The sequence below is a fragment of the Pogoniulus pusillus genome, chromosome 4, assembly GCF_015220805.1.
Source record: "Pogoniulus pusillus isolate bPogPus1 chromosome 4, bPogPus1.pri, whole genome shotgun sequence".
In the NCBI taxonomy this organism is placed as follows: domain Eukaryota; kingdom Metazoa; phylum Chordata; class Aves; order Piciformes; family Lybiidae; genus Pogoniulus; species Pogoniulus pusillus.
Genome location: NC_087267.1, coordinates 45,595,965 through 45,612,775, shown reverse-complemented (window position 1 = coordinate 45,612,775; position 16,811 = coordinate 45,595,965). Strand labels below are relative to the sequence as shown.

General features: G+C 44.0%; 1 protein-coding gene across 4 annotated transcripts in view; it reads left to right on the top strand.

The window, feature by feature from the left end:
* Positions 1 to 16,811, top strand: part of CHCHD3 (coiled-coil-helix-coiled-coil-helix domain containing 3) — a 200,602-nt gene that overhangs the window by 56,656 nt on the left and 127,135 nt on the right. The window lies entirely within an intron of this gene.

The window sequence follows — 16,811 nt, the reverse complement described above, 5'->3', positions numbered from 1 at the left end:
CAGTGGCTTTTGTTTCAGAGAGTACAGTCTAGATTTAGGTACTGAAGTTGATAATTCTTGCTAGGTTAAGAAGATACAGAATGAAAGATTTTTCAGCAGCTACTTGCTTCTTATTGAGAATCAGAAAAACACTAAGGTTGGAAAAGATCTCCCTGATCAAATCCAACTGTTAACCCAGCATTGCCAAGTCGCCACTAAACCATGGCCCTCAGTACCATATCTATATGTTTTTTGAATGCTTCCAGGGATGGTGATTCTACCACTTCTCTGGGTAGCCTGTTCTGATGCTGGACCTCTCTTTTCAGAAGTGTTTAGCAGTTTAGGTCGAGACCTTAGTGCTTTCAACAACTACTTGAAAGGAGGTTGTTAGCCAGGTGGGGTTGGTCTCTTCTCCCAGGCACCCAGTGACAGAACAAGAGGACACAGTCTCAAGCTGCCCTAAGGCTGACCATTGGGAAGAAATTCTTCACTGAAAAAAGTGAATGCCCATTGGAATGGGCTGCCCTTGGACATAAAGTCACCATTCCTGGAGGTGTGTAAAAGGAGGCTGGATGAGGCACTTAGTGCATGGTTTAGTTAATTGGAAGCTATTGAGTGATAGGTTGGACTTGGTGATCTCAAAGGTCTTTATCAACCTGACTGATTCTGCAATTAGAGGACATCTATAATGTATCTGGACTAGAAATTTGGTTTACAATAAGAATTTTAAAAGCATTGTTTTTGAAGTCTCTTTTTTTGATAGCAAACAAGAAGTCTAACATCTGATGGTTTATCTTAAAACCCTTGAACCAGCTCAGTGAAGAAAAAAATCTGTATTAAAGCTTTGTATTTCCTTCATTAGAGCTGATACATAAAAACTTCCTGACAAGAAAATGGCAAACTATATGGCTGACTGTTTTCATCTGAAAGCTGACACTGTATTTCAGTGCATTTCAAGTGCCTGGAAGACATACAACAACAATATGTAGTACTTGCTGGATATATTGAGGCTATATTGACTCTGTAGCAACAGTCTTAGATTTGAAGAATTGGTTTGATTGAACTCTACCTTTAAGGTGGAGTTCAGCCATCATCTAATTCTACCAAGTCCACTGCAAACCCATGTCCCTCAGCACCACATCTCCACATCTTTTAAACATCTCCAGGGATGGACATTCCACCAGGTCCCTGCAGAGCCTGTCCCACTGTTTGAGAATCCTTTTAGTGAAGTAGTTTCTTCTAATATCCAACCTGAACTTCCTCTCTTGCAACTTCAGGCAATTTGTTCTTGTGTTATCACCTCTTCCTTGGGAGAAGAGACCAACCCCCACTTGACTCCAACTTTCTTTCAGGGAGTTGTATAGAGTAAGGAAGTCTCTCCTCAGTCTTCTTTTTTTCTGTCCTCAACAACACATTCCCCCAACCACTCCTCAGAATCTTAGAATTGTAGAATCGACCAGGTTGGAAGAGACATCCAAGATCATCCAGTCCAACCTATCCCCCAGCCCTAGCCACTCAACCAGACCATGGCACCAAGTGCCTCATTCAGGCTTTGCTTCAACACCTCCAGGGACGGCAACTCCACCACCTCCCTGGGCAGCCCATTCCAATGCCAATCACTCTCTCTGCCAACAACTTCCTCCTAACATCCAGCCTAGACCTCCCCAGCCACTAGTTGAGACTGTGTCCCCTTGTTCTTTTGCTGGTTGCCTAGGAGAAGAGAGCAACCCCACCTGGCTGCAGCCTCCCTTCAGGTAGTTGTAGACAGCAATGAGCTCTGCCCTGAGCCTCCTCTTCTCCAGGCTAAAAACCTTCCTAGTCTTCCTATGAGGTATAAATAGGAGTGTTTTGGAAAAAGGGAGTGTAAATAGTAAAGAAATGGATATTGACAAGGAAAAACAGATGGTTTTAAGTATTTGTGAGCATCCCTATGAAAACAAATGGGATTGCTTATGTCAGCAACTGTATAAATATTTACTTGGCCATCTATATCTGAAATAAAATCAAAGCTTCCTAAGGTTTATTGGTTGGAGTGAACTATTCACCCCAATAAGCAACAGCTCTCTCTCTGCTGGAAGTAAAAATCTTCTGCCCACCTTATTTTCCTAAATCACAATTTAGAACCAAGCCAATTTCTCCTAAGCACACTTGAGTACTAGTATGTTTTCTTAGAGGTTTCTAAATGTTGTTTTTCTGTGGTATGTCGTTCTTGAAGAATAATTACAGGATGGTTAAAAAAATGGTTAGTATTTTGTCACTTGGAAAGATGAGAAGAGAGGAAAGTGGAGAGAAATCATGGCCAAGGTTAGTCTTATGTCTTAAATTCTTGGATTCTGCAGAAGATGAGAGTTTTGTGGTCTCAGACTAATGAGGAGTTAAAGATTTATTATGGGGAATATTATTTGCATAATTACCAGGGGATTTATGTCTTGCACTTTCTGCGGTAGTTAGTGCTGTGGAGAAGCACATGCCTTTCTCATCAGCCAAATACTTGAGAGATTTCTTATTAAGGAAATCAAACTGGTTTATTTAGCCATTATGTCAATTTTATTGTTAAATTTGTATGTATTCAAGAATATTTAAGCTTGCACTGCCTACACAGGGCAGGTGAGGATTGCTGTTAGCTAACTTTGAACCTTTACAGCCTGGGGAGTGGTGTTTCAAGGTGGCTGATGTTGCTGCAGCTGTAGTTGGAAGAAATACAAATGGTGCTAATGAAGTGAAGGAAATACTTTAAAATCCCATGGGATGCCCCCTCCCGTGGAGGCCAGCATGACTTGCTGCCATTCCACAGTGATGGCAATGCTGTCTGGAGTTTTATGGCTGACTAAAACTTACTTCTGAGGAAACACAGGCACGCTAGGGCACGGATTTTGCGCGTCAGAGGAGCGGCAAGTTATCTGAGCTCTGTTAGGGACTCTGTTTTGATCATCTCACTGTTTCAGCCTGAAAGATCTTGAGGTTCTTTGGTGAAAATTGCTGTGCACATTTGCTATTCCTACTGCAAATTTGTCATTTCTGCTATGGTTTGTGCATTCTTTGAAGTGTACTGTGGGATAACGAAGTGGTAAGTAAGATTTGTGTATTTGCTTCCTTAAAATGGGTCTGAAAATTAAAACATTGAGGGATTCTCACCTTCCATGCAAGTCCTTCTGCAAGTTACCTCTTTTTTTTTTTTTCCCCTGTAACTGGTCAATTTTTATTCCCTTGTCTTCATTGCTTCTGATTATGTTTCATGTATTCAAGCTGAATTTATAAGCTGTGTAACACGGGGGAGTATATCTTTGTGTACCATTTGTCAGGTGGAATGAGTAATTCCATGTTCTAGTAAACTGCTGCAGTAGGTTTGTATTTTATGTAGCTTGGATTTGATCTGACAGGCTCTTTTTGGAGGAGGAGGGAAAAAAAGAGAGTTTCTGAAATGTCAGCAGCTTTATCTACTGAACTAATTCCTTTGCTGCTGCTAAATCGTTGAAGTAGTGCAGAGGAAAAGAAATTATGCTTAGAAAAGATGATTTTCCCCCCCCTTTTTTATAAAGGCTGCTAATTCAGTTTTCATAAACAGACAAAATTGTTGGATTGAAGTAGCATTTCCCATTCTTCATCTGTTTTAACACCAGCTGCTGTTTATAGTTTCAGAAAGAAAAAAACTTAGGTGTTTACACTCAGTTAGCATTAACACTTCATACAATAGAAAAATATGATGAAAATGAAACTAAACTGAACAGGTAAATGAGTAAAAGCTTTGCAGGTGTTGAGAACTACACAAGGACAGTGTTTGTCTCTAAGTGTAATATTAATTGGCAAGAAACCTAAAATACCACCAGAGCTTGGATAGCAATGGAAGTTGGAGGAGAGCATCGTCAGTAAAAGAAATCTGTCATATGTGTAAACTGAGCAGAATGTGGAGCTTTGTGACAATTATTAGGCTGGATGTTAAAACATCAAACTCTCCCAAGCCTGCATCTTCATAGACTTGGGTCCCCTGAGAGCGCCACCGGGGAAAAGGGCTTCTGTATGCCACACGTCCCAGTGGTGGTTTGGGTGTTCTCTGCCAGCCTCCCCCCCACTTTGGAAATCACTCAGACTAGACTCAGCCAGCTCTGGAAATATGAAGCTTATATTTACAGCTGGCACAATATACAAGCAGTTTTTTGCAGTATATACAGTTATAGACAGAAATATACAGGGTAAAAGGTAATACAGAAAGACAACAGCCCTCCCAGAAACCTGAGTCCCCAGGAGGCTCCCAACCACCTTTCCACCTTCTCCCACCCCTCTATCTTACCCCAGACGTTGCCTTTTGCCCCAGGGAAGAATGGAGGTTCAGCCAGGGGGGTTAGGAAGCAGGTGAATTTGAGAGAGATGGAGGGTGAGGTCAGAGAGAAAAATGCAGCCCAGAGTTCAGGCAGAGAGTAACTCGAACTCCCTTATCTGTTTTGATTCTTGTTCTTATACATCTCAGCAAGCCTATGAGTGAAGTAGACATAATTGTTTCTCTTTCACAGCCTGTGATCTAATCCTTCTCAACAAAACATTCTAGCTAGCTTCAAACTAGCACAGCCAGGTATGGGCCTGATGCTCCAGCGCCATCCATTTTCAGGGCTAGGTGATTCAGCAGGAGAGATGTTTCACATGCCTTAGCAGATTCCAGCTCCCATGACCACTGTTCTGCTGTCTAGATCAACCAACACCTTTTCTGGGCTCTGAGTGTTGACATAGGGCACCTTAACTCAGTGTTTGGTTCTCCTTACCACCCTTCTCCAAACCCCCTAAAGTACAGAATTATACAATCATGGAATGATTATATTCGGTAGGCACCTCACAGGTGGTCACAGGTAGGGACAATTTTCACTACACCAGGTTGCTCAAAGCCCCATCCAACCTGGCCTTGAAGACATTCAAGGATGGGACATCTGCAGCTTCCTGAGCAACCTGTTTCTGGTGTCTCACTACCCTCACAATGAAGAATGACATTGGAATGGGCTGCCCAGGGAGGTGGTGGAGTCGCTGTCCCTGGAGGTGTTCAAGCAAAGCCTGCATGAGGCACTTAGTGCCATGGTCTAGCTGATTAGACAGGGCTGGGAGCTAGGTTGGACTGGATGATCTCTTCCAACCTGGTTGATTCTATGAATGACAAAAAGGATTTTAAAGAACAAGTAACTGAAGGTATAAAAGCTCAAACATGTATGTATACATGCTCACACCAACTCACTATGGAATGACAATCCTACCAAAGATGTAGACCAGGTAGAGCGAGGAGCAGATCATGGAGGATGAGCAGCACACAGAAGTGATGAGGCCATGGCAGCAAACCACTCTGAATTCATTTTTTCATGTGTCTCTTCAGAGCAGAGAAACTTCTGAAAGTCAAAACTTTTCTTGGCTGAGGTCTCCTCAAAGAAAGCCTTAGCTCAGAAGTTTCAGTGGAAAACACTAAGGGAAGTAGTCATTTTTACCAAGAGCAGCTCTTCAGGCCTGGATAGTATTCATAAAAGGTCTGAAAGAGCCCAGGAGTTGATGGCTGAGCTGATGATAGCTGAACTACTTATGTGCTGTGTAAGCTCTTAAGGAAAGCTTCCTTAGTACAAGTGGACTGGAAGGTGGCTGATGGGATGTCACCTTCTTCAAAAACAATTTTGAGAGAGATCCAGAAGTTTCCAACCTGGCACTTCAGATATTTGTACCAAGGTAGAAATTACAATTTAGAGTGGAATTTCTGGACACTGACCTAAGTACTGGAAATCCCTTGTGCAGTCAGTCTAAGGATTTGCTCAACTGATGTTTAATTTGGGGGGAATAAGCCTAGTTGCTGTTGGCTTTTCAGTGATGCCTTCAGGTGTCATTGACTGAAGAGCATTTCAGACACAGCCTACCTTTCCTTACCCCACAGATTTTGGGTCTAGCCTTTAAAAAGCAATGCCAATGAGATTCAGTGTGCTGAAGAGCTGATGAGGTTTGCATCTCATCTGGCTTCCTACCCAACTGTGGCTGTGTGATCCTTCTGTCTGTATTGTTGTGGAGCTGATAGTTGATGCTGAGATGAGCTGACTTGGGAGAAATTTATTCAACTTCTTCACTTTCTCTTCTCCTATCTGGCAAGTGATGTGAAGTAGCTTATTTGGCAGGGTCAGGTGTATGTCAGAGGTAGTTGTAAGGGATGCTTTGCTGATGAATTCCTTTTACCTCTTTTCCTTCACCATTTCCATCTCTGCACTGCGGTTTGCCTCCTTTTCTCTATTGTTAATGCAGATATCATGGACTGAAGCAATGCATCACAAATCCATTTTGGAGGCCTTTTTCCAGTGCAGGTATGCCCACAATCAACTTTATGGCTTGACTACAAAAATAGGTGTATTGAGAAAATCGTGGACTGTGTGAGGAGGGCAAGTTGTCAGGAGAAGAATACAGTCTTCTTGATCTGGCCATGTCACCAAGGAGAGTGTTTTGTACCTTTAGCTTTACTTGAGATCTGATACTTGCAAATTATTTCTTGAGTGTTTTCACCAAGGGACTAAGTGGACTGTGTGCTTGAAGTCTTACTTGAAAACTGCCTGTAGGACTGCAGCTGATAATACTCCTCTTGCATACCTCTATGTATATGGTATATTTTTCTGCCCATCTCTTTGTAAGGAGAAACTCGAGGATGCTAGAGCACTGAAACAAGGTATGCAGGATTTGATTGGGGGAGTTATAGGCAGGAATTCTAACAATATAGTTATCTTTATTTTCCTGAAAATCCTCCTCCCCAAACTCTATACAAAGGCTACTGAAATTTGATTTACGGGTTCTAATTCCTTGAGTGCTATGTCCAGTTCTTGGCTCCTTAATTCAAGAGAGATGTTGAGACACTGGAATGTGCCCAGAGAAGGCTGATAAAGATGGTGAAGACCCTGGAGCACAGCCCTGTGAGGAGAAGCCGGGGGGGAGCTGGGAGTGTGCAGCCTAGGGAAGAGGAGGCACAGGGCAGATGTCATTGCTGTCTACAACTACCTGAAGGTAGGCTGTAGCCAGGTGGAGTTGGTCTTCTCTGTCAGGCAACCAGCACCAGAACAAGGGGACACAGTCTCAACTTGTGACGGGGGAGGAAGCTTACCATGAGAGTGGTGAGATCCTGGAATGGGCTGTCCAGGGAGGTGATTGAGGCCCCATCCCAAGAGGTGTTTAAGGTTAGGCTGCATGGGGCTGTGGGCAGCATGATCTAGGGTAGGGTGTCCCTGCCCACTGCAGGGGAGTTGGAACTAGGTCATCCTTGTGGTCCCTTCCAACCCTGACTGATTCTGTGATTCCCAGAGAGAGTGATTGGCATTCGAATGGGCTGCCCAGAGAGGTGGTGGAGTCACTGTCCCTGGAGATGTTCAAGCAAAGCCTGGATGAGGCACTTAGTGCCATGGTCTAGTTGATTGGACAGGGCTGGGTGATAGTTTGGACTGGATGATCCTGGAGGTCTCTTCCATCCTGATTGGTACTATGCTGAAATTTTATGACTTCATAGTAAACTCTTACTTCAGGCTAGCCATACAGAATTGTGGTACTGGGTATCAAAAACTGCTTCAGTTGAAGACCCCATACTTAGGACCACTCCAAGAAGACTTATATTAGGCTTTCCTGACATAGGCTGCAGAACTCTCCTCTCTTGCACCATTTATTATTGAAGATTTTTGCTGCACATCTGAAAATTCTGGGTTGTCGAGTTGGGCATAGTCTCATTGAGTGCCTTTAAATGTGGTAGCTTGGCCATAAATAGTTTATTGATGTTCCATCACTTGAGTCATTATGTGAGTCAGGGTGAGACGTAGTGAATATGGAGTAAGAAAATCAATAGTTATCCAAAGTGCAGAGGACCTGTTGTATTTCCTTCTTCTAATGACCTGGAGCTTACTGTTAACATATTTGCTTCACTGTCTGGCCTGAAACGAGTGCTGTCATTAGGACCCCATACACTATAAAATGGTTTTATTGAGCTGCCAGTGACATTAAAGTCTCATTTTCCTTTGAAGAGGCACAGAAATATTGTTCTGTTCATGTGCTGTAACCACAACATTAAAATTTGATTATTGCCATCATTAGAAATCTGTATCCATGCTAATACAATTAGATGAATTTCCCCATGTGTTGTTCCAGGCTCTCATTGAAGCACCTGTTAGAAAATGAAATCAGTTGCTGCTGAGGTGTTTTCTGTAAATTGCTTTCTGCACAAGAACCTTTACTAATGAATTCCATGTTGGAAAAAAATCAATTTGGGAGAAGAGTATCCTTATATTAGAGAGCATTTTTTACACCTTGAATGAATGTGAGAATCAGATTATTGGTTATTTTTTTTTTCTCTAGCAAAATCATCTTTGAGGTGTATAATTCTACCTTCACTTTTCTGAGCTCTGAGTCAATAGACAAAACACATTCCTCAATAGATAGGAGCTGAAGTGTGTTGAGTTGTTAGGACTGAACGTGACCTGTTGTCACAATTGAATGCAGGGTGTTAGAACAGAGCCTTTCACTCTTCTGTGTCTCAACTCTTTAGATGTTTTTGCCATCATCCTTGGATGCCTGGTACAAATCACTCCATCTTTGTGAATCAGCATAGAGTCAACCAGGTTGGAAGAGACCTCCAAGATCAGCCAGTCCAACCTATCCCACCCTATCCAGTCATCTAGACCATGGCACTAAGTGCCTCATCCAGGCTTTGCTTCAACACCTTCAGGGACAGCAACTCCACCATCTCCCTGGGCAGCCCATTCCAGTGCCAATCACTCTCTCTGACAACAACTTCCTCCTAACATCCAGCCTAGACCTCCCCTGGCACCACTTGAGACTGTGCCCCCTTCTTCTGTTGCTGCTTGCCTAAAAGAAGAGACCAACCCCACCTGGCTACAAACTCCCTTCATGTAGTTGTAGACAGCAAGGAGGTCCCCCCGAGCTTCCTCTTCTGCAGGCTGCACACCCCCAGCTCCCTCAGCCTCTCCTCACAGGGCTGTGCTCCAGGCCCCTCACCAGCTTTGTTGCCCTTCTCTGGACACCTTCCAGCACCTCAACATCTCTCTTGAATTGAGGAGCCCAGAACTGGACACAGCACTCAAGGTGTGGCCTGACCAGTGCTGAGTACAGGGGCAGAATAATCTCCCTCGTCCTACTGGCCACACTCTTCCTGATGCAGGCCAGGATGCCATTGGCTCTGTTGGCTATCTGGGCACACTGCTGGCTCATCCTCAGCCTACTATCTTTCAGTACCCCCAGGTCCCTTTCTTGCTGGTTGCTCTCAGCCACTCTGTCCCCAGCCTGTATGCGATGACCGTTGCTTTAGTGCTGTGCTTATTTTTTTTCCTGTCCTCAATTCATTAACTTTGTCAGGAGGAGGTCCCCTAATTTTCCGTAAGCAGATGATGTTCTGACCCTTCCTGATCTCTCCAAAGTATCTTGAGCTAACCATATTTTAAGGCTGACTTCCCTAGAAAATACCAGGGGGAAGAGTTAGTAAATGAGTTAAGGCATTAGTTCTCAAGAGGGAAGAAGTCTGTTTACAAACCTGCACTACTTATTACATACCTCATTTAGCTCATTCATCATTTTAATAGAAAAATGCATCTTTTAAGATGATTCTGAAATAATTTGAGGTAAACTACATAGCCTGAGGCAAACCATGATTGCTTACTGAAGGTAAGACCAAGCTGGTTGTAAAAAGTAAGGTATGATTGGTGACTGTAGCTCACAATTCATAGTAGTAAAAATGTGAAAGGCTCATATTTGGAAAGCAGGCTTAAGGTTTGGATATCACCAGGTGTAAAATCCAGTGGTGGTTGTTTTGTTTCCTCGTGCTGTATGTGGGGTGGTTTTTGTTGTTGTGGGTGTTTGTTGGCTTTGTTTTTTTTTTTGTGGGAGCAGAATTTTTTTTTTTTGAGGGGTGGTAAGATTTGCTTGTAAGATTTTTGTTTCACTTCCCATACGTGGTTCTTTTTACCAGGCACTGCTGGGTTTATGGGTTAAAAGTAGCAGCTTTGATACAGCAGATACCCACCTGGTTGTGATCCTGGGCAATCTTCTCTGGGCAACCCTGCTTTAGCAAGGAGGTTGGACTAGAGGATCCCCAGAGGTGCCTATCAACCCTCACTACACTGGGATTCTAGGCAATAGTCGTTTCACTTCAGTGATTTTCTGGTGTGGGTGAAAGTTACCTGTTGGGTTGTTTTTTTGTTTTTTTTTTATCCTATTGTACAAGAGTAAGTTTGCAGATGACATCTAGTTAGGAGCAGGTGTGGAGCTGTTGGAGCGTAGGAGAGCCCTGCAGAGGGACCTGGCCAGGCTGGATGGGTGGGCAGAGGCCATTGGGATGAGATTGAACAAGGCCAAGTGCAGGGTCCTACACTTTGGCCACAACAACCCCAAGCAGCACTACAGGCTGGGGATAGAGTGGCTGAGAGCAGCCAGAAAGAAAGGGACCTGAGGGTACTGGTAGAGAGTAGGCTGAAGATGAGCCAGCAGTGTGCCCAGGTGGCCAAGAGAGCCAATGGCATCCTGGCCTGTGTCAGGAAGAGTGTGGCCAGTAGGAGAAGGGAGGTTATTCTGCCCCTTTACTCATCACTGATCAGGCTACACCTTGAGTGCTGTGTCCAGTTCTGGGCTAATCAATTCAAGAGAGATGTTGAGGTGCTGGAAGGTGTCCAGAGAAGAGCCATGAAGCTGGTGAGGGGCCTGGAGCACAGCCCTGTGAGGAGAGGCTGAGGGAGCTGGGGGTGTGCAGCCTGCAGAAGAGGAGGCTCAGGCGTGACCTCATTGCTGTCTACAACTCCCTGAAGTGAGGCTGTAGCCAGATGGGAGTTGATCTGTTCGCAAATGAGTGGTTGAACTGGGTGATCTTGAAGGTCTCTCCCAACATGGTCAATTCTATGACACTAAGACTGGGTGGAAGGATGGGGTTTAGCTAATTTTGAGAGGTGGCTCCCAACCCAAACCAGTCTGTGATTGTATCATCTTTTTGTTTTGTTTTAGATTTGGGGGAGTGGGATTCAGTTGCTTTTTAGGGATGGAAGAGGGATACAATGAAGAACTGATTAGCATTTTGAAACCATCAAACTCCACTGCACTGCAGGTGTGCAACTTCGTTTGAATAAACATAACATCATGGATGTAGCTTATGTCTCTCCTGACACACATTAGTTCTCTCCCTGATACTCCCTCCTTTTATTTCTGCAATTTAGCTGCAGTGGAAAAGTGTTTGGGATAAGAATCTGTCTTTCTTCTAGAATGTTAAACAGATGATGTGGAACTCTAGCCTTGAGGAGAGGAGGCTCAGGGCAGAGCTCATTGCTGTCTACAACTCCCTGAAGGGAGATAGTAGCCAGGTGGGGTTGGTCTCTTCTGCCAGGCAAGCTGCAACAGAAGAAGGGGACACAGTCTCAAGTTGTGCTGGAAGAAGTCTAGGCTGGATGTTAGGAAGAAGTTGTTGGCAAAGAGAATGATTGGCATTGGAATGGGCTGCCCAGGGGAGGTGGTGAGTTGCCATCCCTGGAGGTGCTGAAGCAAAGCCTGGCTGGGGCACTTAGTGCCATGGTCTAGTTGACTGTTTAGGGCTGGGTGCTAGGTTGGACTGGATGATGTTGGAGGTCTCTTCTTACCTGGGTGATTCTATGATTCTAAGAAGCTGTTGCTATGCATTGATACTGTTTTCTTTCCAACAATTCAAGACATGGGACTTCCTGCTGGATAATTGCATATTATGAATTGTTTCCTTATCTGGACCTATGTATTCTTTGAAGGAATGGTGAAAGAGATCCATTTGCATCTCAAAAAATAATGTATTAATAAAGAGTGAACAGTCTTTTCTCACCTTGGTATAGTTAGACAGTAAAAATGATTTAAAACAGCCTGGGGTGATTGTGCTGTTTGTGCTGGAGGTTGTAATGCCAGTATGATCTGTCATGTGAACTGTTAAGCAGATGTTTTATTTCATCTCTGAAACTGCCTTTAAGTGCCTGAAATTAAGTGCTTTCCTAGTGTTTTTTTTCTGTACCTTTACAACATCCATTCTGATGTTTAAACTGTTTTAAGTGGAAGAATTAGGCTGAGAGAGTTAAGGCTCTTCAGCCTGAAGAAAAGAAGACTCCAGGGAACACAAACCCTCTGAGGAGAGGCTGAGGGAGCTGGGGGTGTGCAGTCTGGAGAAGTGGAGGCTCAGGGGGGAACTCATTGCTGTCTACAACTACCTGAAGGGAGGCTGTAGCCAGGTGGGGTTGGGCTCTGCTGCCAGGCAGGCAGCAACAGAACAAGGGGACACAGTCTGGAGTTGTGCCAGGGGAATTATGAGCTGGATGTTAGGAGGAAGTTGTTGTCAGAGAGAGTGATTGGCATTGGAATGAGCTGCCCAGGGAGGTGGTGGAGATGCTGTCCCTGGAGGGTTCAAGAAAAGCCTGGATGAGGCACTTAGTGCCATGATCTAGATGACTGGCTAGGGCTGGGTGCTAGGTTGGCCTGGCTGATCTTGGAGGTCTCTTCCAAGCTGGTTGATTTTATGATTCTAATAATGACTCTCCAGTACCTGACAGGGGCCTACAAGAAGAATGGATAGAGTCTGTTTACAAAGGCATGTTGTGATAGGATGAGGGGCAGTGGTTTCAAACTAGAGAAGAGTAGATCTAACTTGGATGTTAGGAAGAATTTCTTTTTCATGAGGGTAGTTGAACACTGAAGCAGGTTGCCCAGGGAGGTAATTGAGGCCCCATCCCTGGATGTATTCCAGGTGATGTTCCATAAGGTTCTGAGGAACCTGATCTAGTTGAGGATGCCCTGCTTACTACAGAGGGGAGGTTGATTCAATGTCTGTCAGAGGTCCTTTCCAATCCAAACCATTCTATTATTCTATGAATCATTTTCTCCCTTGGTTTTCTCACTTGGCAGCATGCAAAATTATATACAATGGGTAATTGGTCTGTGGTGGGTTTTTTTCTCTGTTAGGGTAAACAATAAAAACTAGAAAATATTGAGGGCAAGTGAGGTGCATACACTGAGCATTTGTTCTCTTTGAACACATTCAGAAAGAAATTTTGGAGAGTCAAACAGCATTTAAAAGCAGGTTGCTTTTTTAGTTCTTATATTGCAGCCCCCATGATATTTGACTGAAGCAAAATTAATCACTGTGTTATCTCAGCATCCAGATGAAGATCTAGTGCTTTACAAAGGCTGCTGCTCCATCAATTTGTTCTTTTGGTTGAATTCAAATTGAGTTCATTTTTATGGATTCACTGCATAATACTCTCCTCTCTCCTCCCTCATTCATTAACCAATTTGTTCTTGCTACTCCCTTTTTATTGAATGGCTAAGAAAATTGCCATGCTATCTTTCCAAATGAATATCATCATTCCTTGTCACACCCAGGCAGAAAGTAAGCATATTAATCCTTTTTCCTTGTTCCTTCCCATCTTCCAGGGAGAAGTCCTGTTTCTGTCCTCCAGGTATCACTTAAAAAATTGGTTTAAATCTTGAAGCTTTGAGCACAATGCTTGTATATAAATATTCCTATCCATACTCCTTTTGATTACTTCTGGGCCTTTGGAGCGTGTACAGCCTGCCAGTTATATGACACAACAAAAGCCAACTCAAGAGAGTTGTCAAGACTTGTCCTCGAACATGACATGGTACAAATCCATGCAATGGATTAAAACGTGTTCATTCGACGCCAGTCTTGAAACACAATACAGGCAGGCTCCTCTGCTTCACTAAACAAGTTGCTGGGTCTTGAAGCTCTTGTTCTGAATTGGATTCAGTATTTGTTTACTCTCAGGTTAGGTTAACTTTGGCTAGGCAAATATTTTCTTGTCTCTCTTTTAGAGTGCTCTAGTTATCTTCCTTTGGGGTCAGTTGATAGAAATCATAGAGTCAACCAGGTTGGAAGAGACCTCCAAGCTCATCCAGGCCAACCTAGCACCCAGCCCTATCCAGTCAACTAGACCATGGCACTAAGTGCCTCATCCAGTCTTTTCTTCAACACCTTCAGGGATGGTGACTCCAGCACCTCCCTGGGCAGCCCATTCCAATGGCAAATCACTCTGTGAAGACTTAGGAGAAGAAGGGTTGTTGAGGAGTGAGAGGGGATGGAAATTAAGAGCAGGTTGCTGTACTAATGCCCACCTGAATAATTAATTAAAAGCTTTATTTCATTTCTCTGTGTAACATGGATATTTTGTTTAGGAACATCAGCTAAAAGAAGAGGACCAAGCTCTTCAAAGAGGGCAGTTTGGGTTTAATCTAGTCACCTGCTTATTGAAAATGGCACTATTGATGGAAAAGTCACTGTATTGATTAGCTGTCCTGATAGTGCTGGTTTATCGATCACTGCGAGCTGGTACAGTATTGGCTATGATCGAGACTCTGCCTGTTCTGTTACAAACAAATTCTGAGATAAGGACCCTTCCTTTAAAACTATTGAGCTGGGGGAAAATAAAAAGTTAGATGTGAGAGTGGTAAATAAAATCATAGAATCTACCAGGTTGGAAGAGACCTCCAAGCTCAGCCAGTCCAACCTAGCACCCAGCCCTATCTAATAAACCAGAGCATGGCACTAAGTGCCCCATCCAGGCTTTGCTTCAACACCTCCAATGACAGCAACTCCACCACCTTCCTGGGCAGCCCATTCCAATGCCAATCACTCTCTCTGCCAACAGCTTCCTCCTAGCATCTAGCCTAGCCCTCTCCTGCCACACCTTGAGACTTCCCCCCATATTTCTTTTGCTGCTTGCCTGGCACCAGAGCCCAACCCCACCTGGCTACAGCCTCCCTTCAGGTAGTTGTCAACAGCAGTGAGGTCACCCCTCAGCCTCCTCTTCTTCAGACTCCATACCCCCAGCTCCTTCAGAGTGGAGGTTAGGGGAATTTTGACAGACTGTTTTCAGTGGTATCCAGCAACAGGACAAGGGATAAGAGGCACAGAGAGGAATCCAGGAGGTTTCATCTAAACACAAAGGCAAACCTCTTCATTTTAAGAGTGTCATAGCCCTGAAGCAGGCTTCCCCGGGAGGTTGTGGAGTCTCATTCTCTGGAGAGATTCCAAACCCACCTGGACATAAGCTTGTGCAATCTGCTGGGGGCTGCCCTGTAGGGGAGCTGGACTAGATGATCTCCAGAGGTCCTTTCCCACCACTACCATCCATGAGCCTGTGATTAAAGGCAGACATGGTCACAGAAGAACTTTGAAAGTCAGCCTTTATTTACCTCCAAAATGACTTCAATAATTTTCTAGTCACTCTCACATCCTTCCCACAAACACACTGGCTTGTTCCATGCTTTTCCATGCTAAATGCCCTGGTAGAAATGCAACCATTAAAGGTATGCTAATGGCTATGAGTTGTGACAGCTGGTGCAGAAACAAGCCTGTTGGCTCAGGCACAGCCCCATTAACTACCTCTCATAAAGTACACTGGACTTGCTCATTTATTACTCGTGTGTAGCCCAAGGGAGTAAAAGGGGGAACAGCAAGAGTTGCTCTCTCTGAAGCAAAATCATAAGCCACTTACTTATCTTTGTGTCATGATCCCCACTGTTTATCTGCATGATAATTAGGAAAATGAGGAGTAATGAAATTATTGATCTACAGACGTGAGTTGAATCCAGCTATTGATGAAAAAGACAATGCAGCATCTCATCGTGCTAGCAGACTGGGGCATCTTCTAAGCTCACAACTACATTACAAGTATCAGCCACAGGAACCAGGAAGAAATGAAAATAAAGTGTTATCATAATCTTTTGCCATCACTTTCCAAATGTGAACGTTGACAAACTTCTCCTGTGTTACAGAATCATGGAGTGGTGGGGTTTGGAAAGAGCTCTGGGCACCATCTAGTCCAATCGCCCTGCTAAAGTGGCTTTCCCATGGTCATAATGTCCAGGAAGATTTGGAATCTCTCTAGAGAAGGAGACTCCAAAGCCTCTCTGGGAAGCCTGCTCCAGTTATCTGGCATCCTCAAAGTCAAGAAGTTTTCCTTTGTGTTTAGATGAAACCTCCTGGGTTCTGGTTATTGCCTCTTGTGCCTTTGTGGTGTTGGGCACCACTGAAAGAAGTGTGGCCCCCTTCTCTTGACCCCTGCCCATTAGCTACTGATATCAAGAAGATGCCCTCTTAAGCTGCTCTGCTTCAGACTGAACAGCCCTGAGGCTCTTAGCCTTTTCTCCTCACAGAGATGCTTCAGTCCCTTCAGGATCTTTGTACACTCCTCTGGGCTTTCTCCAGCAGTTTCTTGTCTTTCTTGAACTGAAGTGCCCAGAACTGCACTTACTGGTTCAGATGTAGCCTAACTATGGGGGAGTAGAGAGGGAAGAGAACCTCCTTTGGCCCGTTAGCCACACACTTTTTAATGCACCATAGGCTTGTCCACAGGTTTTCATGGGTAACTTGTTGTTCACCGGAACTCTCAGTTCAGGCTGTGAATAATCCAACAAGCAGCTTTCTGCACTGGTTTACTGGGTGGTTCTCATGTATAGAGTCAGAAAAAACTGATCTGAAATCTTCTTAGAAGGAAAAGAATTAATATATGCAGCAGTGGTGGCCAAGTCATTTCTGGCATGTCAGGCAACTGAAGGACTAGAAAGTATTCCAGTCATGACAGCAGACTCCAAGTGATGGCTTAAAGTTTGTGTGATATTGGTGCAAGAGAAGAAATACTTCTGCAGAATATCTATGAGACTTTCCTTTAATGCTTTTGAAGGTAGGGAAGAGAGATGTGGGAAAGAAGGATAATGAGTGGGTGTTGCTTCTGTCTCGGTAATGGGGGATCTTCTAAGAAACACTCAAATAAGTAGGTCAGTTGGATCTTTGTTTTACTTTGTAGTAACTCATGTAATATTTTAAT